At 41.6% G+C, this 26,577-nt stretch overlaps 1 pseudogene; it reads right to left on the bottom strand.

Moving 5' to 3' along the window:
- Positions 1 to 17,244: 17,244 nt before the first annotated feature.
- Positions 17,245 to 25,624, bottom strand: LOC118679496 (annotated as a pseudogene).
- Between the last annotated feature and the right edge of the window lie 953 nt (positions 25,625 to 26,577).

Below are 26,577 nucleotides of genomic sequence, written 5' to 3'. Positions count from 1 at the left end.
GCTGAGGGAACAGATAGGGTATAGTAGTCAGTGACGTGTTATTGGTGAAGGGGTTACGAGAACTCCTAGAGTAAAAAGTTGTAATAAATGGCTTTAGGTTTTACTCTCTAATAAAAGATATCTCCCTGCTGTATGGCCCATAAAATTTAGTCAAGGAATATTATATGCAACATATTTTTATGTATGCCTACTTTTGGGAGGAGGTGGGAAAGATTCAAGAGAAAAAAGCTACCTGGATAGAAGTAAGAGAATAATTAAAAATGTACATTAAAATTAACACATGCAGGGTATCAGAACCAGAGCATCGTGACAGTGTAAGTAACAGAGCACAGAGCATTTTTAGGGCCATAAAGCAATTCTGTATGACACCATAATGGTGCACACATGTCATTACACCTTTGCCCAAACCCATCTAATGTACAATACCAAGAATGAACCCTCATGTAAACCATAGGCTCTGGGTGATAATGATGTGCAATGTAGGCTCATCAGTTGTAACAGATGTACCACTCTGGTGGGAAATGTAAACGATGCAGGAGGCTGTGCCTGTGAGGGCAGGGTGTACACAGAAATTTTTGTATTTCCTGTTCAATTGTGCTGTGAGCATAAAATTACTATGAAATAAAGTCATTGAGGAAAGAAAACAAAAGATCAGCACTTATGATCCCAAGTGTATAAAATAAAAATGTTAATAAGGAAAAGTTTATAGGTAAACTGAAAATGCAGAAAAGTGCTCAGAAGAGTTTTACATTTCAATGATTCATGAGGTAAGAACTCGGCATTTTGGAGGTGTGTGTGTGTGTGTTACTGTAATATAATAAGGGTTATATTGAATATCATTATGACCAGTGTCCCAGAAATATACAAATGCTGCCCTACTCAGACTCCTTCCCCATGAAGTACTTGGAAAAACAAACTTATTGTTAGTTGCATTTTACTAAAGGGATTCATTTTCTAAATTTTCATATAATTTTAAAAGTAAAATTAACTCTATAAATGAAAGCAATTATTTTTTATCATCTAGAAATTAAAAGGAGAATCATCATATAACATTACTATAAGCAAAGTTGGAAATCAGTCCTTATTATTTTGAATTATGTAATTTTTGTAAATTATTTGAGTTATTTAAATTATTTTAGATTTTGTATAAGAAGTATGCCTTTATTAATAAGTACTATCATACTACTTAAAGGTCACATGATTTTAAAATTACATCATGTTTGTATTTATTGCATAGAAACTAGGGATTTTGAAAGATTAAATTTTTTCTTACACATCAAACACTTTAAATGGCACATCAAAAGGTGTTAATAATTGGTGTTAGTATTATTTTCTGGAGCCCATGGCACAATTTCATAGTGCATGACATCACAGGGATGCCACTAACAAAATCCAGAACAAGGCCAGTTCCACTAGGCAAACAACTGTTTCTTCAGCAAATAGCTTGAAAGGAAGACTAGAGAACAGAGAAACCACACATTTGACAAACTGAAGATGTATCAACCAAATGCTAGGCTTTATTTGGACTCACATTCAAGCAAAACAACTGTTACAAAATGTTTCTGAGTCATAAAAACTAAACACTTACTATGTTAAAGGGTTTTTTATCTAATTTTAAGTGTCGTAATGACATGGTGCTATGTTTCTAAAAAGCCATTATATTGTAGATTTTTATAATAAAATATTTATGAGCAAATGATATGATTTCTGAGATTATCATTGAAATAATGCAGTTAGCATGTAAGATTAAATAGTGGACATACAAAATTGCCCATGAAGTGGTCATTGTTAAAGCTGGGCTGTTTATACATGGCACTATTCTCTCTATTACTTTATATAAGTTAATTTTCCATAGTTCAAAAAATTTTTAAGTATTCCAAGAAAGCCAAAATATAGGCAGAGAAGCATTCTGTTTGAAGATATGTTGGTTTTGAAGGTTTTCCAAATTTCAACACACTTAGGAAACCCTGAGTATCCAAATTCTACTCTGGACCATAGAGCCTCTCAGAAACATAACCCTAACAAATGCGTATGCTGCCCTGGCCAGGTGGCTCAGTTGGTTGGAGCATCATCCCATGCACCAAATGGTTGCAGGTTTGACTCCTTAGTCAAAGCACATAGTTAGGTTGTGGGTTTGATCCCCTGTCTGGGTATGTGCGGGAAGCAACCAATCGATGTTTCTCTCTCATCTCTCTCTCTCTTTCTCTCTCTCTTTCTTTTCCCCCGTCTCTCTACCCTTTCCTCTCTCTAAAAATAAATTAAAAATAAAAGAATGTGTATGCTACAAGGAATAATAGCAAAGAATATCAAAGTCACATTCTCTTTATTATTGGCTGGACTCAGCACCAAACTGTGTCAATATACTCACTAATTCAATCACTAATGCAAAAATGGTCATTGAATACCAGTGTTGTGACACATACCATACTATATGTTCTGAGTGTATTTACATAATGTGAAAACAAATACATTCATTGTCTTTACAAAACTTACACTTTCAGGGGGAAATATACATGTATATGCCACATGTATAAAATAATTTGACAAACATAAAATTATAAATTCTGAAGAATTTATAAAGGAAAAGAACAAGGTAATGTGAGAGAGAGCATTGCACAAGAACCAAATACAGTATAGTATAGTTTAGAGAATGCTTGAATAAATATCTGTTGAGATGAAATAAGATGGTGTATAGTATCTGTCTGACAAACTTGTTCTTCACAAATGAAGGAGAGTTAGACTTTTCCAGATAAAAAAAAAAAAAAAAAAAAAAAGCACTAATGGGGTTAATTACCAGGTTAATTACCACTAGACTTGCTTTACAACAATGCTGAAAAGAGGTCTTCGGGCTGAAATAAAATGGCACTATTTAATAACATGGAAATATACAATGCAGTGGTAAAAAATAAGCATGCAGTCAAATTCAGAATACTGTAATACTGTAATATGGTGGTGCATTAAATCTAGTAAGGGTAGAGGTTTGGTACATAATTAAAGTTAAGTTATTATCAGTGTAAAATAGACCTGTATACCCATAAGATGTTTTATGTACACCTCATGGTAACCACAAAGCAAAAACTTACAACAAATACACAAAAGATAAAGAGAAGAGAATCCAAGCATAAGACTATAGAAAAGGAAGTCAGAAAGTAAAGAATAAAGGAACAAAAAAACTACAAAACAGCCAGAAAACAATTAATAAGATGGCATTAATAAGTCCTTACCAATAAATACCCTAGACATAACTGGATTAAATTCTTTAAACAAAAGACATAGAGACCTGTCTGGTGTGGCTCAGTTGATTGGAGATTGGAGTATCATCCCATAGACTGAAAGATCATGGATTCAATTCCCAGTCAGTACCTAGGTTATAGGTTAAAGAAAGAGATTGGCTAGTTCATTGATTTTTGACTGGTGTGCCACAGCAGGCACACTGGTGTGCCACAAGAATTTTTAAAACATGCAATACCTAACTATTTAGTCAGGGACACTGACGTTTTTTCCCTTAGATTGTCAAATAAAAACATAACAGCCCAGCTGATGTGGCTCAGTGGTTGAGCATTGACCCAGGAACCAAGAGGTCACTGGTTCAATTCCCAGTCAGGACACATGCCCAGGTTGTGTGCACAATCCCCAGTAGGGGGCGTACAGGAGGCAGCCAATTGATAATGTTTCTATCCCTCTATCCCGTCCCCTTCCTCTCTCTGTAAAACATCAATATAAACATTTTATTTAAAAAACAACAACAACAACACATGACAATAGCCAACAGAACAATAGCCATTCAGTGTGAATGAATCAAAAGTATACCTATTTTTGTCAGATCAGCAAAAAATATAACATTTTTCAGTGTGCCACAGAATCTTAGTAGTTAGTTTGTGTGCCATTAGATGAAAACAATTGAAAATCACTTGGCTGGATAGATTTTTTTTTTTAAAAAAAAGGCCCAACTATATGATACTTACAAGTGACTTCAACTTCAACTTTAAGGACACACTTAGGCTCAAAGTGAAGAGATGAAAAAAGATATTCCATGACCATGGAAACCAAAAGAGAGCAAGAGCAGCTGCAGTTATAATAGACAAAATAAATGGTAAGCCAAAGACTATCAAAGAGACAAGGTTACCTAATTTAATAAAAGAGGAACATGCAAATTGACTGCACCTCCACTATGCCCAAGCCATACCCACCAGCCAATCAGAGTGACTATATGCAAATTAACTGAACCAAAATGGTGGCTGGCAGCCACCAACCTGGAGCAAGCAGGAGGCTTGGTTGCCCTGGCGATAGAGGAAGCCAAGCTTCCCACCTGCCCTGGCCGGCTGTGGCCTCTGCTCAAGACAACAAAGTTTCAATTATAGAAGATAAATAAATCCCAGATACCTGCTTCCAGCCAGCCTCCACTGGGAGCTTGGGTGGCTGGGGGCCGTGGCCAGCCTGCAAACAGCCATCAGCCCCTCACCCAGACTGGCCAGGCACCCCAGTAGGGACCCCCACCCTGAAGGGGCTGTGGACAGCCTGAAAACAGCTATAAGCCCCTCACCCAGACTGGCCAGGAACCCCAGCGGGGACCCCCACCCTGAAGTGGCTGTGGCCAGCCTCCAAACACCCATCAGCCCCTCAACCAGGCTGGGCAGGCACCCCAGTGGGGACCCCACCCTGATCCGGGACACCCTTCAGGGCAAACCAGCCGTCCCCCACCCATGCACCAGGCCTCTATCCTATATAATAAAAGGGTAAGATGCAAATTGACCCTAACAGCAGAATTACTGGGAATGACTGGTCACTATGACACACACTGACCACCAGGGGGCAGACGCTGAATGCAGGAGCTGCCCCCTGGTGGTCAGTGCGTTCCCACAGGGGGAACTCTGCTCAGCCACAGCCAGGCTGATGGCTGCCAGTACAGCGGTGGTGGTGGAAGCCTCTCCCGCTTCCTCAGCAGCCCTAAGGATGTCTGACTGCAGCTTAGGCCTGCTCCCTGCTGGCGAGTGGACATCCCCCAAGGGCTCCCAGGCTGCCAGAGGGATGTCTAACTGCCAGCTTAGGCCCAATTTCCTGGGGAGTGGGCCTAAGCCAGCAGGTTGTCATCCCCCAAGGGCTCCTAGACTGCGAGAGGGCACAGCCAGGGCTGAGGGCCCCTCCGAGTGCACAAATTTTTGTGCACCGGGCCTCTAGTTATATAATGATAAAGGAATCAATTTATCAAGGGATATATAATTAAGAATAAACTAGAGGCCTGGTACACAAAATTCATGCATGGGTAGGGTCCCTCAGACTGGCCAGCCATCAGGGCTGATCAGGTTGCCTGCCTCCCCATCTCCCTGCCTCATCCTTCCCTCGTTCCCTCAGTGCCCCGCCACTGCCACTGGTTGCCTGCCATGTTCTGCACCACCCCCTGGTCGTCAGCACATGTCATAGCGAGCAATCGAACCCAGTCTCCTGGTCGAACTTCCAAGAGGACATTTTGCACATTAGCCTTTTATATAGAGAGATATGCATCCAACACTGGAGCACCTAAATATATTAAGCAAATACTAAAAGATCCTGATAGTGATGGCAAACCTATGAAACGCCTGTCAGAGGTGACACGCGAACTCATTTTTTTGGTTGATTTTGCTTTGTTAAATGGCATTTAAGAACAGGGTCTGGCCTATAGAGGGATTTTCAATCCCAGCAACAACACAGCACTGGTAACTCTTACGCAGCCAGCTCTGGGCAGTGAACTTCCACTGGACAGAGAGGCCCTGTAGCCTCAGAGGCCAACCCCAGAACACTGCCACCCAGAGGCTGACCCACAAACTGACTCTTTGCTAAACACAAAATAAGGCAGTCTGGGAAACAAATGCGGCTTGCTTTAAAATAAGGACTGTGGTTTACAACACAGAGGAACAGTGTATCGCAGGGAAACTCAACACTCTCCTGAATACCTGGCAGGTCTAAGGCGAGCCACACTGAAGAATAGAAGAACCGAAGGACCTTCACTACTGCAATATTTTTTTTTTTTTCACCTTTTAACTAAGAAACCAATTTTTTTTCTTTTTTTTTCTTTTTTTTTCTTTTCCTCTTCTTCTTCTTTTTTTTTTTTTCTTCTTTTTTCCATCACCTGATTTTACCCTTTTAATTACTACCTTCTTATTTTTAACCAGTATTATTACTGCTACCATTTTACCATTTTTTTTAAAGTGCCATTTTATTTTCTCTTTATTTTATTTTGGGATTAGTGTTCTCCATTCTATTTTCATCATTATATTATTGGTTGTTTCTAGTTTGCATTTATCTCCAGGGAGCTGTTGCTGGAATTTGTTGGGATTAATGGCTGTTCTATAGGAGTATTCTCCTCATATAAAAAGTCTCTTCCCCTCTTCCACTTCATTCTCTCTTTTTGCTCTTTTTTTTTCTTTTCCTTTCTTTTCTCGCTTTTACTTTCCCCCCTCCTTTTTCCCACTTTCATTTTTGCACTCCTTTTTTTGGTCCCTAATTTTCTTTTCTTTTTTCTCTTTTCTCTTTTTCTCTTCCTTTTCCTTATCCCCTAATTCTCTTAATTCAGGTGCTCACCTTTATTTGGGGTTATTAATATCGTGAATATATTTGTGTATAGTGCCTGGTACGTGGTGCCTTGTTGTGTTGTATTTTGTGCCTTTAAATCAACACAGCAGATCCAAGCAACAGCAAACTCCTGAGCACCACACCCTCTGCTGAGGAACAGCAGCTGTACGTGAAATCTCGCCCCACCAGCCAGAAGAGCCACCACAGCTGTGAACAGCACCCACCAGAGGAGTTGCTGCCAACTGAAGAGCAGCTGCTACCACAACCGCCCGAAGAGGAACCGCAGACCAAGGAGTCACTGCCACCAAGGGAGCAGCCACTGAACGACTCAACGTCTAGATATGTCAGTGAGATCAAACATGGGTAGACAAAGAAACCCCCAAAGGAAAGAGAAGGAGGACTCTCCAGAAAAGCAGCTAAGTAATACAGAGGCATGCAACATGACAGAAAAAGAATTCAGAATAAGGGTCCTAGAGTGCATAAACCGGATGGAGGAAAAAATCGACAACCTCAGCAAGAAGCAAGAAGAAACAGATGAAAAAATCGATAACATATGGAAGAAGCTAGAAGAAACAGATGAAAAAATCGATAACATATGGAAGAAGCTAGAAGAAACAGATGAAAAAATCAACAACTTACGTAAGACCCAAGAAGATATGAAGAGTGATATAGCTGCAATGAAAAACTCCATTGAAAGTATCAACAGTAGACTAGGAGAAGCGGAGGACCGAATTAGTGATTTAGAAGACAAGGAAGCAAAACACACCCAAAATGTACTGCAACTGGAGAAAAAAATGAAAAGACAGGAGGAGAGCCTAAGGGAGCTTTGGGACAACATGAAACGAAACAACATACGAATAATAGGGGTACCAGAACAACAGAAGGATGAACAAGGATTAGAAAACCTATTAGAAGAAATAATATCAGAAAACTTCCCTGAGGTGGGGAAGAAAAAAGTCACACAAGCCCAGAGAGTCCCAAACAAGGTGAACCCAAAAAGACCCACACCAAGACACATCATAATTACCATGGCAAATGTTCAGGACAAAGAGAGAATCTTACAGGCTGCAAGAGAGAGACGGAAAGTTACATACAAGGGATCTCCCATTAGATTGTCAAATGATTTCTCAACAGAAACACATCAGGCCAGAAAAGAATGGACGGAAATTTACAAAGTGATGCAAAGCAAAGGACTGAATCCAAGAATACTCTAGCCAGCAAGGCTATCATTCAAACTTGAAGGGGAAATAAGAAGCTTCACAGACAAAAAAAGGCTAAGGGAGTTTATCACCACCAAGCCAGCAATGCAAGGAATGCTAAAGGGACTGGTATAAAAATAAGAAATAAAAAGCTCAGAAAGAAAACAGCCACACAAAAACAGAAATGCCTACAAACAAGTACCTTTCAATAATAACTTTAAACGTAAACGGACTAAATGCTCCAAACAAAAGACATCGAGTGGCTGAATGGATAAAAAAACATGACCCATACATCTGCTGTCTACAAGAAACCCACCTCATTAGAAGGGACTCACACAGACTGAAAGTGAAAGGATGGAAAAATATCTTTCAGGCAAATGGAAAGGAAAAGAAAGCTGGGGTAGCAATACTTATATCGGACAAAATAGACCTCAAAGTGAAGGCCATAACAAGAGATAAGGAAGGCCACTTCATAATACTAAAGGGATCAATACAACAAGAAGATATAATCCTGGTAAACATATATGCACCCAATGCAGGAGCGCCCAAATTCATAAAAAAACTCCTGGAAGATATCAAAGGAGACATCGACAACAATACAATCATAGTAGGGGACTTTAATACACCACTGACAGCACTGGATAAGTCCTCTAGACAAATAATCAGCAAAGATATAGCAATCCTAAATGACTCACTAGATCAGATGGACTTAATAGACATCTTCAGAACACTTCACCCGAAAGCCAGGGAATATACATTCTACTCAAATGCTCATAGGACATATTCAAAAATAGACCATATATTGGGTCACAAGCAAAGTATCCCCAAATTCAAGAAAATTGAAATCATAAAAAGCGTCTTTGCAGACCACGATGGCATAATATTAGAAATAAACTACAATAAAAACAACCCAAAATACTCAAACACCTGGAAGCTGAATAGCATGCTATTAAATATTGATTGGGTTACCAATGAAATCAAAGAAGAAATTCGAAACATCCTGGAAACTAATGACAATGAAAACACAACAATCCAAAACCTATGGGACACAATGAAAGCAGTCCTGAGAGGGAAGTTTATAGCTCTACAGGCCTATCTCAACAAACAAGAAAAAATGGTAGTAAATCATCTAATTCTACAACTCAAAGAATTAGAAAGAGAGCAACAAGAAAACCCCAGAGTGAGCAGAAGGAAGGAGATAATAAAGATTAGAGCAGAAATAAATGACATAGAGACCAAAAAAACAATACAGAAAATCAATGAAACCAAGAGCTGGTTCTTTGAAAGGATAAACAAGATTGACAAACCTCTAGCCAGACTCACCAAGAAGCAAAGAGAGAGGACCCAAATAAACAAAATCAGAAACGATAGAGGCGAAATAACAACAGACCCCACAGAAATACAAATGATTGTTAAAAATACTATGGACAGCTCTACTCCAACAAACTAGACAACCTGGAGGAAATGGACAAATTCCTAGAAAAATACAACATTCCAAAACTCAATCAGGAAGAATCTAAAAATCTCAACAGGCCAATAACTATGGAAGAAATTGAAGCAGTCATCAAAAAGCTTCCAGCAAACAAAAGCCCAGGACCAGACGGCTTCACAGGGGAGTTTTACCAAACATTCAAGGAAGAACTAAAACCTATCCTCCTCAGACTACTACAAAAAATTCAAGAGGAAGGAACACTTCCAAGCTCATTCTATGAAGCCAGCATCACCCTAATACCAAAACCAGGTAAAGACAACACAATGAAAGAGAATTACAGGCCAATATCCCTCATGAACATAGATGCCAAAATCCTCAACAAAATCTTAGCAAATCGGATCCAGCAGTACATCAGAAAGATCATACACCATGACCAAGTAGGACTCATCCCAGGGATGCAAGGATGGTACAATATCCGCAAATCAATAAACGTGATACATCACATAAACAAATTGAAAGAAAAAAACCACATGGTCATATCAATTGATGCAGAAAAAGCATTTGACAAAATTCAACACCCATTTTTGATAAAAGCTCTCAGCAAGGTGGGAGTAGAAGGATCATACCTCAACATAATAAAAGCCATATATGACAGGCCCACAGCCAACATCATACTCAATGGACAAAAACTAACACCATTTCCCCTAAGAACAGGAACAAGACAGGGATGCCCCCTCTCACCACTCCTGTTCAACATAGTACTGGAAGTGTTAGCCATTGCAATTCGGCAAGAAGAAGAAATAAAAGGCATCCAAATTGGAAAAGAGGAAGTAAAACTGTCCTTATTTGCAGACGACATGATATTATACATACAAAACCCTAGAGACTCCATCAAAAAGCTACTGGACTTAATACATGAATTTGGCAATGTAGCAGGATACAAAATTAACCCCAAGAAATCCGAGGCATTTCTATACACCAATAGTGAACTTTCAGAAAGAGAGATTATAAAAACAATCCCGTTTACCATCGCACCAAAAAAATTAAGCTACCTAGGAATAAACTTAACTAAAGAGGTAAAAGACCTCTACTCAGAAAACTACAGGACGTTGAAAAAAGATATAGAGGAAGACATAAACAGATGGAAGAACATACCGTGTTCATGGATTGGTAGAATCAACATCATTAAAATGTCCATACTACCCAAAGCAATCTATAAATTCAACGCACTTCCCATTAAAATACCAACGGCATACTTCAGAGATCTAGAACGAACTCTCCAAAAATTCATCTGGAATAAAAAAAGACCCCGAATAGCTGCAGCAATCCTGAAAAAGACCAAAGTAGGTGGGATCTCAATACCGGATATCAAGTTGTATTACAAAGCCACTGTTCTCAAAACTGCCTGGTACTGGCACAAGAATAGGCATATAGATCAATGGAATAGAATAGAGAGCCCAGAAATCGGCCCGAACCAATATGCTCAATTAATATTTGACAAAGGAGGCAAGAACATACAATGGAGCCAAGATAGTCTCTTCAATAAATGGTGTTGGGAAAATTGGACAGATATATGCAATAAAATGAAACTAGACCACCAACTTACACCATACACAAAAATAAACTCAAAATGGATAAAGGACTTAAATGTATGACAGGAAACCATAAAAATTTTAGAAGAATCCAAAGGCAACAAAATCTCAGACATATGCCGAAGCAATTTCTTCACTGATACAGCTCCTAGGGCACTTGAAACTAAAGAGAAAATGAACAAATGGGACTACATCAAAATAAAAAGCTTCTGCACAGCAAAAGAAACCATCAACAAAACAACGAGAAAACCCACTGTGTGGGAAAACATATTTGCCAATGTCATATCTGATAAGGGCCTAATCTCCAAAATTTATAGGGAACTCATACAACTTAACAAAAGGAAGATAAACAATCCAATCAAAAAATGGGCAAAGGACCTAAATAGACACCTTTCAAAAGAGGACATTCAGAAAGCCAAGAGACATATGAAAACATGCTCAAAGTCACTAATCATCCGAGAGATGCAAATCAAAACAACAATGAGGTACCATCTCACACCTGTCAGACTGGCTATCATCAACAAATCAACAAACGACAAGTGCTGGAGAGGATGTGGAGAAAAAGGAACACTTGTGCACTGCTGGTGGGAATGCAGACTGGTGCAGCCACTATGGAAGACAGTATGGACTTTCCTTAAAAAACTGAAAATGGAACTCCCATTTGACCCTGTGATCCCACTTGTAGGAATATATCCCAAGAAACCAGAAACACCAATCAGAAAGGATATATGCACCCCTATGTTCATAGCAGCACAATTCACCATAGCTAAGATCTGGAAACAGCCTAAGTGCCCATCAGTAGATGAATGGATTAGAAAACTGTGGTACGTCTACACGATGGAATACTATGCTGCTCTAAAAAGGAAGGAACTCTTACCATTTGCAACGTCATGGATGGAACTGGAGAGCATTATGCTAAGTGAAATAAGCCAGTCAATGAAGGAAAAATACCACATGATCTCACTCATTCATGGATAATAGAGACCATTATAAACTTTTGAACAATAATAGATACAGAGGCAGAGCTGCCTCAAACAGATTGTCAAACTGCAGCAGGAAGGCCGGGGAGGGTTGCGGGGCAGGAGGTAGGGGGGTAAGAGATCAACTAAAGGACTTGTATGCATGCATAGAAGCATAACCAATGGACATAAGACATTGGGGGATAGGGGAGGCTAGGGGATTGTCTAGGGCGGGGGGATAAAATGGACACATATGTAATACCCTTTGTAATACTTTAAGCAATAAAAAAAAAAAAAAGAAAAAAAAATGGCATTTAAATATATAAAATAAATATCAAAAATATAAATCTTTGTTTTACTATGGTTGCAAATATCAAAAAATTTCTATATGTGACACGGCACCAGAGTTAAGTTAGAGTTTTTCAAAATGTTGACACACCGAGTTCAAAAGGTTCACCATCACTGTGATAGGATATATAGACAAGAGTATAATAATAATAATAATAACAATGGGTATGTCATAAAAATTAAATTCAATAAGAAAATAATTTACCTGAACTATTCTTTAGTATTTATGGACCTAACGTAGACACACAGAAATTTCATCCAAAAGAAATCCCGTCCAGCAGAATGCTCATTCTTTTCAAGTGCAAACATAACATTCTCCAAGACAGAGCACATGTTATAATGGTCACAAAACAAATCTTAAAAAAATAAGAGGATTGAAATCATATCAACTATCTTTTCTAACTACAGTGGTATAAAACTAGAATTAAAATACAGGAGGAATGTTGGAAAATTCACAAATATGTGGCAATTAAACAACACACTCCCGAACAACCAGTTGGTCAAAGAAGAAATCAAAATCAAAGAATAAATCATTTTATTCCAATCATAAAATGTCTTCAGACAAATGAAAATGGAAATACAACACGTTAACTTATGGGATGAAGCAAAAGCAGTTCTAAGAGGAAGGTTATAGTGATAAATGCCTACATTAAGAAAAACAGAAAGTGCCCTAACCAGTTTGGCTCAGTGGATAGAGCATCAGCCTGCGGACTGAAAGGTCCCAGGTCCCATTCCGGTCAAGGGCATGTACCTTGGTTGCTGGCACATCCCCAGTAGGGGGTGTGCAGGAGGAAGCTAATCGATGTGTCTCTCTCATCGATGTTTCTAACTATCCCTCTCCCTTTCTCTCTGTAAAAAATCAATTATATTTTTTAAAAAGTTACCAAAAAAGAAAAACAAAGATCTGAAAAAACACACACACAAAAACTAAGTATACAACAAGGAACTAGAAAAAGAAGAACAAACTAAGACCAAAGTTAGTACAAAAGAGAAAATAACAAAAGCCAGAGTGGAACCAAATAAAATAGAGGTTTGTAAGACAATAGAAAAGATCAACAAAACTAAGGTTAAGAGAAGACAAACAAAATTAACAAATCTTTAATAACATTAAGAATAAAAGAGAGATGACTCATTAGTAAAATTATAAACAAAAGAGGAAACATTACAACTAAAACCACAGAAATTCAAAATATCCTAAGAGACTACTATTAATAATTATATACCAACAAATTTATTAACCTAGAAGAATTATAAAAATTGCTGAAAACATACAACTATCAAGACTGAATCTTGAAGAAATAGAAAATCTGAATAGAGCAATAAGTAAAGAAATTGAATCAGTAATCAAAACCTCCTAGCAGCCCTAACTGGTTTGGCTCAGTGGATAGAGCATCAGCCTGCAGACTGAAGGGTTCCAGGTTCAATTCTGGTCAGGGCACATGCCTGGGTTGTGGGCTTGATCCCCAGTAGGGCGTGTGCAGGAGGCAGCCAATCAATAATTCTCTCTCATCATTAATGTTTCTATTTCTCTTTCCCTTTCCTTTCCTTTCTGAAATCAATAAAAATATTTTTAAAAATCCTCCTAACAAAGAAAAGCCCAGATGGTATAACTAGTGAATTCTGCTAAACCTTTAAAAAATAATTCATGACAATCTTTCTCAAATAAAGGGTATAAACTTCCACTTGTGCAATGAATATGTTCTTGGGAATCTAACCATAGTATAGTTAACAATATTTTTATATACTATAAGTTGCAAAGAGAATAGATATTAAATGATCTCATCACACCAAAAAAAAATGTTTATCATATGAAATGATAGAAATGTTAACCAATGCTCTGTGATAATTACTCCACAATATATAGTGTATTAAATTATCATGTTGTACATCTTAAACTTACACAATGTTATATGTCAGTTACATCTAAATAAAGCTGAAAAAAACCTACAAACAAACAAAAAGGATTTTCCTTATACAGTAGCTCCCCCTTATCCATGGGCAATATGTTCCAAGACCCCCCAGTGAATGCCTGAAACCAAACCCTGTATATACTATGTTTTTTTCTACACATACCTATGATGAAGTTTAATTTATAAATTGGGCACAGAGATTAATAATAATAAATAATAAAATAGAACAATTATAAAACATACTGTAATAGGAGCTATGTGAATGTGGTCTCTCACACTTTTCTCTCTCTCTCAAAATATCCTTTGAATTGCTTATTTCTGAAATTTTCAATTTAATATTTTCAGACCATAATTGTCTGAAGGTAACTGAAACTGCAGAAAGTGAAACCCTGGATAAGAGAGGCCATTTTACCTAGTATATCATACTAGTTCTCTCATTAACTAATCCTATATATGAAAACCCAGGGTCCCTAACGACCAACCGAAGGCTTGACTGTTATGCCCAGATTTCAAGATCCCCCAAGACAGACCACTAGGGAGCAGAGTCCGATGCAAAAACATAGAGTCATTTATTCAAGCCGGGACTTGGTCCCCCCCCTCCCCCCCGCCTCCATTACTGGATGCAAGAGAGAGCCCCGAATCCCAAGGGAACAAAGAATTTATAGGGCTTGGTGTCGGGGGGTGGGGGCAGACTCTGACCACTGATTTGGCCGATTCAAGTTGGTTGAGTGAGGGCCGGGAGCTAGTGACGCAAGGGCAGGGTCAGCTAGGGTCTGGTTACACAAAGACAGGGGGTGGCTAGCATACTCTTGGCCTTGGGCTAGTTTCCCCCGCTTTCCCATTGGCTGAGATAAGGGCAGGCTGAGTAACTGATACATTCTGTGGCTTTCCTGGGAGAGGAGTTAGAGACACAGCTATTAGTTCCGTCTGTCCCTTCATTCCCCCCTTGTCTTGGAACTCACGGCTCAATCATGAGACGGACTGAACTATCAACTGAATTACTTTTATATACTTCTTGACTAATTGGACTAGTCTGTTAATAATGCAAGGGCTGAAAGTCAACAGCATCAGGAGGATTACAAGGGGTTTGCCGAGGTCTGCTGTCTTCTTGAGGGTGATCTGCAGCGGGTGTGTCTGATTAGAGGTCACCTTCCACTCAGGCTCCCTGCTGTCCTGGGCACAGAAGGAGCTGGTCTTATGACCTGGCAGAGACAAACTATAACAAATGGTTTGGTGGAAGGGAAAGAAGCTTTAACAACTTCTATTGAAATAGGATTTTTCTTCTTAAAATTCCTCTATGGCTATCAAAAAGCCAAATCAAGACTAATTTATCTACTGTATTCAATGTGGCCTGATGTTTGCATAAACACAACAAGAATGGTAACTGATTATCTTTGCTGGAATTTCATGATTGAATCTTAATGTGCCCCGTAGGGCCAGGAAGCCAAGCCATCCGGCTGCCATCAGGCCTGCCTGCAGTATCTGCTGCGTTAGGTGAATTCCTCACCTGTAGCAACTCCACCTGAGCCCACGCTCTAGGCTTTAAGGCCCATCTCAGTAGCCCTCCTACTCGTTGTGGCCCAGAGTGTGTGGGGGTTCCGCAGGGACGCAGAGGCATCCTTATTGCTCCCCTTCTACTCTTACCAACCGCCAGTGATGGTAGGGCATGGGCCTGACGCTCCAGCGCCAGCCATCTTCAGGGCTTCCAAGTAGGATACCAGGCTTTCTCCGTGGCACTCTTATTGGCTTCAAGTCTTCAGAGTTCAGACAGGTTTCTTTAAAACATGATACTCCAGTCAAAGTTTCCAGTTAATAAAATCACTATTGAAAACCGGTCTTATTGATTTCATGCAAAGAAATGTATTGCCATGACTTATTAAGCATTGCCAGATTTCAGAGGAATTATATAAGGAGAAAAACATACTAATCTGCTCTAAGATCTTCTGATTTTTCTTGTTAGTCCCTTTTCATGGACTTTTCAGAGTTATAACAAAACAGTAATTGTTGGATTTCTTATTATATATATATAATTTTTCTAAATTTTATACTTTTAAATTAGCTTTTAAATCTTCTTTCTATGTCCTTTAAAAATGCATAACTATGCCTTAGACCTTCTATTCCAAACAGGCCTTTTTTAGTTTTCTTTTACAGTTGAGGTATGAGGTATGTACCACCCCAGACATGGGCATGGTCACGCAGGCCTGCAAGATAGTATACAGGCTGCCAACTGTTAACTGTCTCTTAATAGAGACCAAAACCTGATGGGTATTCTTCTTTACCTAGTTGGGCACCTGCCCTCTTGGCAGCTAGACATCCTTTACTTTTGGGGGTTCACCCTACATAGTCCCTTTACAGGACAGTTAACATATGGCCATAACAATGGCCTTTAGTATGGGAAACTGAACACTTGCCAGTTACTCCCAAAGACTACCAAGGACTGTAGACCAACACAGATCTACAGCAACTGCTAACAGCTACATTCAAACCTGCAAGAGAATTGAACGTTAATACAGCATATTAATACAATGAAACATAATATTGGCACCATGGCCGCTTCAGGCAGCCGAATCCTCCGCTACTAAACATGAGATATGGCAGGGCTAAACAAACATTTTAGGGAGGTGACTAAAGTCCATTCTTTGACATTTCTATATAAGGTAAAATTGTCCTTGTCCTTCTGAAGCCATGTCTATGAAGGTGCAGGCATCATCTGAGTCTATTATACAATTTTCTGCAGGTATAGTCCTTTTCAAGTTGGGGTGAGTCCTGGGGTTGTGAACTTCTTTGCCCACACTGAGTCCCCAGGCTGGAAAGGATGTACAGAGTCCGATGTGGCACTGGCAGGGCATCTCAAACAAGCTTATGGGTGGCTTGTAATTTCTGTAAGAGATCACGTCCAAGTAAGGGGTACAGGCATTCTGGCATGACTAGAAACGAATGAGTTACCGTGTTCTTTCTGAGGTCCACAGTCCTCTTTGATGTCCAAGGAAAAAGGCAGTTTGTCTGGTGGCTCTTAGAACTGGTGTCTTTTTAGATGTTACTGGTCCCATTGGCTCTGTCAAGACTGAATAGGCTGCTCCAGAATACACCAGAAAATTAACTGGGGGTTCTATTTATTTACAAATATTTATACCTAAGTAGACATATAAAAATTAAATAAACATCCACATTTACACCTTTTTAGTGAACAAGTACTTTTACAGTCTTGGGAATTTTGGCAGAACACTGCCCAAGTCTTCTGATGGGGGCCTGACAAAAACAGATGTGGGGGCCTTTGGCTGGGGGGTATAAAGTCTTCATTCTTCCTCTCTCGGCACTGCTAAGGACAGGATCATTGGAGAGGTCTCTTCACCTAGGCAAGGCTGTGCTGAGCCATCTGGGGTAAAAGTGGTTTCTGCTTCCATTTTGGCTAAAAGGTCTCTGCCCATTAGAGGGACCAGGTCAACTGGTAAATATAGGAATTCATGAACCACCTGATGGCCGCCTAACTGACATCGGTGGGGGCGGCAGGACAGTCTGCAGCTGTGGAACCGGTAGCTCCAATAATGGTGACTTCCTGTCCTGAGAGGGGAGCTACCTTCTGAGTAACTACCCAGTGCTCTGCTCCTGTATCACCCATAAAGTTCACAGTCTGGCCCCCGATCTTCATTTCGACCATCGGCTCATGGGGGCCCAGTTGGAAAAAGCCCAGTCTGTCCTAGTCAGAGTCAGCTGTTGCCAGTCCGAGGAGGTCTGCCTCAGGCGGCTCTGGCCAATAGCGGCTGGGTGGTTTGGATGGCCTTGCCAGCTTCTTCTGGCCTGCTCCTGCCTCTTCACTCCTGCTACTAAACTTTACTCTGTCCCTTCTTACACACGCAGAACTGGACCCAAGGCAGAGAAGTTTGAGCAATTTTAAAAATCCTTAACATACATTTTATCATTCATGTTGCAGGGAGGGACCGGGTTGGCTACTCCTGAATAAAAGAACTAATCAAAATAAGGCTTATTTTCCAACTTCATTTGCCCCTGGGTGTGGACAACAAATGACACTAATCAGATTGACATAAGCTATTTAACCTTTGTTTAGCGAGGCAATTGCAAGTGTCATTGGTTTAGGGAAGATAGGATTTCTGCTCAGTTTCCCTATTTTACTTGTCCCAGCTTACTGGTCTATCATGCACTCAATTTTCTTAAAATGTATTCTGGCACAGGAGAAAGTTGTTTTGCTGTACACAGGTAGCTTAACCCCTATATAACTGGGCTTGGACCTCTGCCCAGCAAACTGCAGTCTGTAAGTTCAATATGCAGCCACCGGTTTTACTAACCCAAGGAGGTTTCGGCCAGTCTCTGAGTCAGACTCCTCCTCTCTTGGAAAATTTCAAAGTCCTGATAGCTCCCAGGTCCAGGGAGAGTGTTTTTTTGTTAACCCTTAGGGCCCTGCTTTTTGCCTTTTTACCAGTTCCCTTTGTGGCAGAGCAGCAACCAGGCCTCTTTCAAGGGAGTGCACTAGAGGGGGATATCAGCCCCTCCTGTGAGCCAGCTGCTCCGCCTAGGGTCTCCCAGGAGCCCAGCCAGAGCGTCCCCCAGCAAATCCCGGAAGCTGCTGCCCTTTTGCAGTGGTATGGACTCAAGCAGGGGGTTCGCTGGATGTAGCTGGCAGCGAAGCGCTCGCTGGCTTCTGCCTGCAGCTGCTCGTGCCTGCAAGCTCTGCCCCACAGCATGTGCCGCACCATCAGCTCCAGCATCTCGGAGTTCTCCAGCTTAGCCTGCACCTCGGTGCCCGCCAGCAGCTGCTGCAGCTCCTGTAGGCTATAGTTGATCCGCGCGCACGCCGCTTCTTCTCCACCAGGGTCTTCCGGGCCTTGCGGGCAGCTCAGGCATTCAGCCCCCCCTTTCTTTGACCTGGCTCTCAGGGGCTGAGTCTGCCTGGCAAACAGTTCTAAATCACCAGGGGGGCTGTGGATTCCAGCTTCGTTCCTCCTCCGCTTTTCTAGCGGGAGTTTAATTGTTTTGTTTTTTATTCTTAGAAACCTTAATCCTTTAATGATTACCAAAGGTGAACATTTAGCAATTTTAGATTAATATTTATGAACATATTTTAAATGTACTTTTACTCTTAAGATATATCTAGACCTTTTGTGACAAAACTAAGAACAGGTCTCGGTCTGATTCAGCATTGGAGGGGTTAAAAGAATAAACCAGGGCAGAGAAAGACTGTGCTTACAGTTATTTTTTGTAACCTTGAAGTCATTGATAAGACCTGTTAGGTTTGCAGCCAGCAGCATAACTGCCAACCCCCCCGCCCCACTTCTCTCAGCCCAGGCTGCTTTTCCTCACAGATTTTTTTTTCTTTTACTCTTTTATAAGCAATCTCAGAACTAAGCAATCTTGGAATTACAGCAATTTACAACCCAGGTAAGAGCAACTGATAGACAGAAATTTATATTAACTAAGTGGGCTGATTCCTTCTGTAGTGGCAAGCAAAGGACTCTGAGAACTGCTAGAGATTCTTGCAGCCCAATCGCGGGTCCAGTCCAAACGTTCAGCCAGATGAATTAACAGAAATGCAAAGTAAATCAAAGTAACTTTCACTTCACACAGACTAGTAATGAGCAGCCAAAATAGATAAACACTCGTATTCACACTTTCAGTAGACTAGCCCAGACTGGAGCTGAGCAGATAAACAAAACAATGCCCAACTCCCCAGACGGGCATGGGGGGCACTCCTGGCACCCATGTCCCAGAACAGAATTCTTGACCGGTGAGAACCTACTGGAGGAGTTAAGACTGCGTCCAGTCCCCCGTCTCGGTAGCAAATTGGCTAGTTCCACACAAACAAACAGCTGTTCACTCATGCTTCCTCAGTGTTTTAGCATTCATTTTAATTTCACAATCTCTATTGTATCCCTTTTTAAAAATCTTTTTTAACATGTAATTAAGAACAGCAGGTTTACTTTGTCCCAACCTCATGATGATCGGTGACAAGAGACAGACAAGGGAGGAGTGACCTGTTTTCACAGATTTTCACTCAGGTACCCGCCTGACCAAAGTTGTGGAGCCACACAAAGGAGAGGAGAGGGCAGGCCCCCTCCCTCCACACTCGCACACTTTCACCAGACATTCATTCAGCAAAGGCATTTAGATACCACAACACACAGTTTTTCTCAATTCAATCCGAATCTTAAACTTTTAGCTGGCATTTCTCAATCAGTAACATTTTTTAAGAATAAACGTCAAAAATGCAAGACATAAGTTTTTTTATCATTTGAATTCAGTAAGCTTCAAGGTCCCAAGTTCCCAGTGGTTCTGGAAAACCACACCTGAGGCTGGCAAGCAGTTTGGCCCAGCCCTTGACTTTAAAATGACCATAATGCTTAAAGGAGTAGTTTGAGCCGAAACCAGTTTGGCTCAGTGGATAGAGCGTTGGACTGTGGACTGAGGGGTCCCAGGTTCGATTCTGGTCAAGGGCATGTACCTGGGTTGTGGGCACGTTCCAGTGGGAGATGTGCAGAAGGCAGCTGATCAATGTTTCTCTCTCTCATCAATGTTTCTAACTCTCTATCTCTCTCCCTTCCTCTCTGTAAAAAATCAATAAAATATATTTAAAAAAAAAAAAAAAAAAAAAAAAAAAAAAAAAGGAGTAGTTTGAGTCTGTCCCTTAGTGTCCGTCCAGTGAGTCCACAAAATCAAACAAAAGAACACAGACACCAAACAAACAAAGACACCTAAGAACAGCCTTCCGACCCCGCGGAAGAAAAACTGAAAACAGATGGGGCTTTTACACCCCGCCAGATGGGGCTTTTACACCCCGTCAGATGGGGATTTTACACCCCGCCAGATGGAGGTTCAAGGCGTCCCTTGACTCCTCCTGCCCGAGATCCGCCAGTGCGTCCACTTAGATCTTATCAGGCCAGATTGCAGAAGCGAGCTCGCATAGGACAGAACAGACAACACAGAGACACTTACCGCGGTCAGTCAGACTCTCCGGATCGGGGTCCCTCGTGAGTCTTGGGGGTCCGGCATGAGCCCCCAAATGTTATGCCCAGATTTCAAGATCCCCCAAGACAGACCACTAGGGAGCCGAGTCTGATGCAAAAGCATAGAGTCATTTATTCAAGCCCGGGACTTGGTCCCCCCCCCCCCGCCTCCATTACTGGATGCAAGAGAGAGCCCCGAATCCCAAGGGAACAAAGAATTTATAGGGCTTGGTGTCGGGGGGTGGGGGCAGACTCTGACCACTGATTTGGCCGATTCCGGTTGGTTGAGTCAGGGCCGGGGGCTAGTGAGGCAAGGGCAGGGTGCAGCTAGGGTCTGGTTACACAAAGACAGGGGGGTGGCTAGCATACTCTTGGCCTTGGGCTAGTTTCCCCCACTTTCCCATTGGCTGAGATAAGGGCAGGCTGAGTAACTGATACATTCTGCGGCTTTTTCTGGGAGAGGAGTTAGAGACACAGCTATCAGTTCCGTTCTGTCCCTTCATGACTAAACACCGTAAGTTAGTCCTGCAGTCAGTGCTGGGTTGCCGTGGTGACCCAGCACTGACTGCCGAGGGGGCTGCGGATCAGGCCTGGAGAGAGGCCTGGAGCGAGAGGCAAGGTCTGATCCGCAGCCTCCGTGGCAGCTGTTGGTCAGCACTTGCCTCTCTCTTTCTCTCTGGGCCTTGGCAGCAGCCCCGCCTCTCTTTCCTCTGGGCCTCCGTGGGGGCTTCTGATCAGCCCCACTTCTCTGATAAGGCCGGAAGATAGGCCCAGACACTGAATGCCATAGAAACCAACCAGTCTGAACCTAATCTGGGTGAACTGCGAGGAGCCAATGGCTGCCTAGGAGGCAGAGCTTCTGACACTGACTGGCATAGAAGCCGACCAATCAGAACCTAATCTGGATGAACTGCAAAGGCAGAACCTAAGGTGGGGGCTGAGGAGGGGTTTTAAGGGCAATAGCTGTTTGGTGTAAGGTATAAGAAAGCAGTTCAATTTTTTAATAACCAGTTTGACAGTATAGTGCATATGGCTGGCTATCAGTCCAGGTATAGGGATTATGTATTTTTGTCTGTCAAGAATATCTCCTCCTGCTGAAAAAGGCTTCCTCACTCCCGTTTAAGCAATTCTATCCTATATAATCTATTTATACTAATAAAAGGGAATATTTATCTATGCTAAATAGACCATGTTGACCCTAAATCTTCTGGACATCCAACTTCCTTCCAGACAAAGCCATGGTGGTGGGGGCCGAGGCAGAGGCAGTTAGGGGCAATCAGGCTAGCAGGGGAGTGCCAGAAGCTGGTCCATCCTTGCTGCTTGACACAGTCGCTGCAGGGAAGAAACATCTGCACAGCATATGTTTCAAGGGACCTGGCGTATATGGCATACTGTTCTTAATATGTTTGCTCCCCTTCTTAGCGCTATGTGTTTTAACCAAGGTCACCTCTCCGAGAATGGTTGTTTCCCCAGGTGGGATTTTCCCCTGGAGTTAGGGATTAACAGGACTAAGGAAGGGAATAAAACCCCTTAACTAAGTGCCAGGAGGGTAATTAATCACTTAAACTATGAACAACCACTTAGGATAATCTCCTTCAGTTATTTCCTTGTAGCTTAACAGAACAATAGAGTAGTGACTTTGGAAGGGAGATAAAAAATGCTCTAACCTTTGGAATAGAATGGATAGGATTAAAATCAACTGGTATAAATGCAGATGTAACAGGACAATAAAGACCAAACCTGGCTGGAGAACTTGGCTAGGCTGCTGATCAACTGAACTCTGTCTCCGTGTCATTTCTTCTTTGCCGACTCCGTCCACACCTTTGGAAACCCCTGGACCTGCTGGGGTTGGACCCCAACAATTGGCACCCAAACAGGGACCCCTAGGTAAGTCCCTCCCCTGCCATACTCAGGACGGATAGGACTGCACTGTAGGGTGTTGCAGAACCCCCTATAGAAGGTAAGTAGGGTAAGAGGGTGGATAGTACAGAACTTAAATTGAGAAGATGGGTCATACTGAGTCCAAAGAAAAAAGACTCTGTATTGATCTTTTAACATATATGCTTGCTAGCAGAGGAGTTAAGGTTATTCTCAGTCAGACAGAACGTTTTATACAAGAAGTATGTCCATGGCTTCCAGAGGAAGGAACTGTTAATTTAGAAACTTGGACTAAAGTAGGAGAGCAATTAAAGAATTATTACAGCTACCATGGATCTGAGAAGGTCCTGGCAGATACCCTTTCCCTCTGGAATTTAATTTGTAACACCTTGGCACCAGAGGCAGAAACGGTTGAACTTTCTCAAATTTTAAATAATCCCTTGGCTCCACCTAGAGAGGACACATCATTATTGTCTCCAGCTCAATCTAAGAGCAATTTAGCTATGCCTACTGATTGGCAGGAGAATAAATATCACAAACATGACCCTTGGTCCTTTCCAGTCAGTAGAGAGGAGAGAGGCCCTCCCATTCAAAACAGGCTCCCTAAATTAGAAAGGAAGCCTAAACCAGGTCCTCCAGCTCCTATGAGCTCCATGTCTAAATTTCAAAGGGCAATAAGAGAAGCTGAATCTAATGGAGATCTTGAATTCTCACTCTGCTTCCCAGTTGTGTATGAGAGTGAGGGGGACAAAAACCCCACCTGGGAGCCTATACTTTACAAAATACTTAAAGAATTAAAATTGGCCTGCTCTGAATATGGACCTCTAGCTGCTTACACACAAACCTTGGTAGAAGCCCTAGCCAGTAAATGGATGACTCCTTATGATTGGTCACAGGTTTGTAAAGCCTGTCTCTCAGGAGGCGATTACTTATTATGGAAAACTGAATATGTTGATCTTGCTAAGAGAGCCGTAGCCACTAGCAAAAATTCCAGAGGAGGAATAACCCTAGACATGATATTAGGAGAAGGTGATTTTATCACAGCTCAGGAGCAAATATATACACCCAAAGAGGCACTTATTAAAGTAACCAGTTGTGCAGTAAATGCCTGGAAATCCCTACCTTGTACAGTAGGAAAAACAACCACCCTTACAAAGGTTAAACAGAAGGTCGAGGAACCATATCAGGATTTCCTTTCTCGCCTCATACAGGCAGTCAAGAGAGTAATCAGTAATGAAGAGGCAGCCGATATCCTAATCAAACAACTGGCTTTTGAAAATGCTAATAATACCTGTCAGGCTTTATTAAGGCTGATTTGCAGAACAGGAATTATAAATGATTTTATAAAACAGTGAGCCAATGTAAGTCCAGCATTTATATAGAGTGTAGCTATAGCTGCAGCTCTCAAAGGGGAGACATACCCTCAATATGTACAGGGCATAGGACAAGCCAGCAAGAATACAGGTAATAAAAGAAATATGGCCGAAACCGGTTTGGCTCAGTGGATAGAGCGTCGGCCTGCGGACTGAGGGGGTCCCAGGTTAGATTCCGGTCAAGGGCATGTACCTGGGTTGTGGGCACATCCCCAGTGGGAGATGTGCAGGAGGCCGCTGATAGATGTTTCTCTCCCATCGATGTTTCTAACTCTCTATCTCTCTCCCTTCCTCTCTGTAAAAAAATCAATAAAATATATTTTTAAAAAATTAAAAAAAAAAAAAAAGAAATATGAACTGCTACTCTTGTGGCCAATCTGGGCACTTTAGCAGAGAAAGCCCAAATAAAAATAATAATACTCAGGCCAGATGGCAAGCTCCTCGTCAGCCTGGGAATACATCAGGGAACAATATTAATCCTCCAAAAACTGTTTGTCCCCGATGTCAGAAAGGATTCCATTGGACAAAGGAATGTAGATCAAAATACCATAAAAATGGTTGGCCTTTAAATTCTACAAACCTCTCCCAAGGAGGTTCTATCCCATTACCTCAATTGGGAAACTTGAGAAGGGGCCAGCCCCAGGCCCCTGCAATAATAGGGGCATTGACCCTCAACCCCTCTGCAAATTTCAATCAGTCACTGACCTCTTCAGGGCAACCCCAGGCAGTGCAGCATTGGACTTCCATTCCACCACCCACGCAATACTAACCCCAGACTCAGTAGCAGCCATTCCTACAGGAGTGTCTGGGCCGCTGCCTGAGGGAACTGTAGGTTTAATATTAGGACGGAGCTCCACCTCGTTACAGGGCATCTTAGTCATCCCAGGAGTTGTTGATGCAGGCTACACAGGAGAAATACAGATTTTACTTTCCCCACCCACCACCACTATACAGATTCATCCCAACCAGAGAATTGCCCAATTACTCCTGTTACTAATACATAAAATAGGGACAGCTGTCAAGGCAGCCTCAGTGTGTAGGGACCTCTTTAACACCTGGGAAGAGAATATCAACAGGAATCAACAGGTCACTATATCCATGGACAAGGAAAGCTCTCTCCTTGGAGAATTCTAGCTCAGCAGTGCCATCAGGTGACTAGGCAGGAGATAAGAGGTGAGATGAGTGTGAGTTAGCACCTCCAGCAATGCACCTGAGAAGCAGAGGAAACTGCCATTCATCTGTGGGGTCAACAGAAACTATCTCATATGCCACTCCATGGTGATGGGGTTGGAGGCTGGAGTGCTGCACATGGTGGGTCTAGGCACCTTCACACTGGGCAGTCATTACAGCATCACCAAAGATCTGGAAGGTCCAGTCCATGTTCTTACTAAAGGGGGTGAACGTAAGGCTGTCTGCATCCATGTACATGATGATGTTTTTGAGAGGTGTGCATGTTACTAAGGCGCAGTCAACCAGAATCTTTCCTAAAATTGTGGACACAGAAACAAAGATAAGTTGTGTGGTGATAAGAGAGATGCAAAAATTAGAGCTGCAAAAAGAAACACAGAGAGATCAAGAGATGCAGGTAAATGGTGGCAGAGGTGTAGCTAGAAATGGAGACAGAGATGCAATGAAAGAGTGAGAGACACAGGGATGCATAGACAGTCTAAAAAAGATGCAGAGAGACACACTGAAAAAATATACAGGAACAAAGAGAGATACAGGAAAAGAGAGAAAGGTGCCCAGATAGAGTTATAACAGAAAGAGGAGAGATAAAGACCTCATAGAATACTTGGATCCAGCCTCTTCTGAAATCAGTTTAACCCCAGGCTTCCTTGTAACATGAACAAACTAAACTTCAGTTGTATTTCAATCATTTGGAACCAAGAATATTACATTTATTGCTGGTTATAATTTTCCCAAAATAAAAATTTACAAAGTGGTCCCAGTGATATTCCAAGTACCCACTTGGCACTGTACATAGTTAATACAATAATATTGACTATGCTATACTTTACAACCCTGTGACTATTTTGTGACTACCAATCTGTATTTCTTTTTCATTATTATTAAATATATATTTTTGTTGATTTCAGAGAGGAAGGGAGAGGGAGAGAGAGAAACATCAATGATGAGAGAGAATCATTGATTGGCTGCCTTCTGCTCACCCGCTACTGGGGATCAAGCCCACAACCTGGGCATGTGCCCTTGACCGGAATCAAACCAGCTACCTTTCAGTCCACAAGCCAATACTCTATCCACTAAGCCAAACCAGCTAGGGCCCAATCTGTACTTCTCAATCCCTTCACCTTTTTCACCCAGTCCCCCAACCCTCAACCCCTCTGGCAATCACCAGCTGGGTCTCTGTATCTATGAGTCTA

Source organism: Myotis myotis, unplaced genomic scaffold (genome assembly GCF_014108235.1).
Source record: "Myotis myotis isolate mMyoMyo1 unplaced genomic scaffold, mMyoMyo1.p scaffold_m19_p_26, whole genome shotgun sequence".
Classification (NCBI taxonomy): Eukaryota; Metazoa; Chordata; class Mammalia; order Chiroptera; family Vespertilionidae; genus Myotis; species Myotis myotis.
Note: the sequence above shows the minus strand (reverse complement) of the source record. Positions and strands in the feature narration are given on the sequence as shown.